Here is a 2,929-nt window from a genome sequence, read left to right as displayed (position 1 = left end):
TGTTGCAACTTATGATATGGAATTTGATATTATTTTATTTATATAGGAAGCTCATAAACGTAGCATGGAGCTTTGTCCACGATAACTCTATTTTATTGAAAAATAAATACTTAAGGAAATACTTGGATTACATAATTATAAACGAACTGAAAAAGTAGGTGGCTTATATGTTAATGTTGCATAATTATAAACCCAGTAAAAATGTGAGTGCGCAGTTGTACTAGATGACAACTTTACCTTAAAATCACCAAATCAATCTATATTACTTAGATAACTAAATACTCGTGGGCTTGTAAACATATTGCCAACGTATATGATGTACATTACCAACTTTCTACTCTTCACGTCACATATAAGATCCCTCCAGAGATACACTTTCTTTTTTTGATAAAATTATGAATAATCTCTTTACAATAAATGAAAGAATAAAGAAATTGCTCAGCAGCTCCAGGCTAACAACCCGAACGATGTGAGAATGGAGGCGGTGCTTGCTTCTGCTCACGGTGGTACTCGAGAGAAAACGCGTTCGTTCGCTCAATTTAATGTGGATGAAAACGATTTGGTTAAAAGATTAGAAAATGCCGCGTGAAGCCATTAATGGTCCATAGCATCCACCGACATCTGAAAATCATTGTGATGAGCAAGCCAAAGAGAGGATGATCTGGTTGTCTGGATCTTTCCTGGCTTTCCAAGGCAATGTCGTCGGCTTCATCGTGGTGTAAGGAGACACTCTGTTAATTCTGTACCAATTTTTTTTTATCCTTTTAATACTCATGAGTTGCCTAATCAGTCATCTAAATTTACACTAAATATAATTATCGTAATTGATTTAAATGCTGGATTTGCTATTCATCTTCTGAATATACATAATTTTTTAAAATGATATAGAGTTTATTTACCTCTCCTTTCGCTTTTGGAGGAAGTGTTGCACAGATAATTTCGGGACAATTTCCAAGCCTGCGCGCGAAAAAAGTTGAAAACAATGTAAAAACACAATTTTCAATCTTGTAAACCTTTTTATACTTATTACATTTTGTAGAATAGTATGAAGTTATGAACCACATTTGTCAATATAAAATATTTTACGATCCACGTCTTACCTAGGGGAAGTCTTTTAGGCTGATCTTCATTGTCAGCGTTCGATGCAGGCTTATGATGCAGCGGTTTCAATATCTGTTGGATTTCGCTGATATTAATCTGAGGTCTTCTTGTCTTCCTCGAATTTATAGAGCCGGCAAGCCTAATAATGGCTTCTGCCTGCCACGAAAATGACGAAATAAATGACGAAATAAGCCTACGAATAAATTAAAGAACGCGAAGAGGACTAAAGATGCAAACGTTTCGTCAAAAATATATACGAAATTTGTTGTGAAAGTATAAAATTTGTTGCTGAGATCAATATGATACCTTCTCAGCCGGCAAATTGTAAAAATTCACCATTCCGTCATAAAAATAACAAATTGACCTGTGGACTGGTGCAATTAAAGAACGCGAAGAGGACTAAAGATGCAAACGTTTCGTCAAAAATATATACGAAATTTGTTGTGAAAGTATAAAATTTGTTGCTGAGATCAATATGATACCTTCTCAGCCGGCAAGTTGTAAAAATTCACCATTCCATCATAAAAAATAACAAATTGCCCTGTGGACTGCTGCTCGGGGGTTTTTGCTGGAACTGATCTGCTTCAAATAGTGTGCAAAACACAAAGTTAACCTTATCATACATTTAAACTCGCTCAACTATCAAGAATTAGTAAATATATCAAATTACAAATGTGTGGAGATGAAAATACCTCGAAATACCTCGAAACCGGATCAGTTTGGCTGATTGCAAAGGGCATAATAATGTTTCTTTCTGCAACTCTACTGTTTGAACTGAAACCGGTGCATACGGGAAATAATTCCATCAATTCCGCGTGACTGGATGCCTCAGAGCGTACACTAAATCCCTTGGCCCGATGATTTACATGAGCCAAATCGCTTTGCTTGTCATCTGAAAACTTGATTGACGAAAGCACCTTTTGCATCATCTACGATTTTATCCGTGACAGATCTTGCACTGTTACATCCATCAAAATAAATAGGAAATCAACCAAAACATTCTGCTAAAACAAGAATAGAAGACAAATTTAAGCAAAGACTTCATATTGCACCAGTCGATCTGAAAATAAAGTTGCTAGACAAATTCAAGGCGTTTCGAAAAGAAAGCATACATCTCGGCTTGGCTTGCTGTTTTCTAGGGCCGAATTGCAAACTAGTACTGCAATTTACGCATGGTCCGCTTGATTCAGAGTCGTTCTGAACGCGTACAAACCCGAAAGCTACAGATGCACTTGGCGACATAGCGGGCAAACTGAATTTTTCCTGTAAATCACCAAAATTTCCGCTGCAACTCAAGTTTCTCAAAGCTCTGATACTCCTAAATCAATCAAAGCGCCGAATACATCTTGCCAATAAATAATTGGCAGGCAGGGGTGGTGATAAAGGAAAGGTGAGTAGAATACGCTGCCTTGCAAGATATAGGTGTATATTTCGCACGTGCTCATCACCATTAGCGAGCTAAACAGAAGGGTATTAGTCTGGTAAATACCCTTCTGTTTAGCTCGCTAATGGTGATGAGCACGTGCGAAATATACACCTATATCTTGCAAGGCAGCGTATTCTACTCACCTTTCCTTTATCACCACCCTCTTAAAGCAAAAGCTACGTTCATGTTGTGGAGTCTACGTTCATGTTGTGGAGTCTGGTTAAATAAAGCCACAGACATTCCGAAATCTGAAACGTTTCCGTCACGCAACAGTAAAGTCCGAGTATATAAGCTGGACGAACGAGTTTCAGCGGTGTGCTAAATGTGCCTGTCAACTAGTGATCAAATTTGAAAGGCGGGTCTTAATTTTATTTAGAAGGGCATATATTATATAACTCTTCA

General features: G+C 37.4%; 1 pseudogene; it reads right to left on the bottom strand.

The window, feature by feature from the left end:
* Positions 1 to 628: 628 nt before the first annotated feature.
* LOC149203120 (protein TIFY 10b-like) lies at positions 629 to 2,343 on the bottom strand (annotated as a pseudogene).
* Positions 2,344 to 2,929: the final 586 nt, after the last annotated feature.

The sequence above is a fragment of the Pinus tabuliformis genome, chromosome 2_1 (assembly GCF_031772625.1).
Source record: "Pinus tabuliformis cultivar Carrire ecotype Pingquan chromosome 2_1, CPIR1, whole genome shotgun sequence".
Lineage (NCBI taxonomy): Eukaryota > Viridiplantae > Streptophyta > Pinopsida > Pinales > Pinaceae > Pinus > Pinus tabuliformis.
The sequence above is the reverse complement of the archived record's forward strand: the minus strand, read 5'-3'. Positions and strand labels throughout refer to the sequence as shown.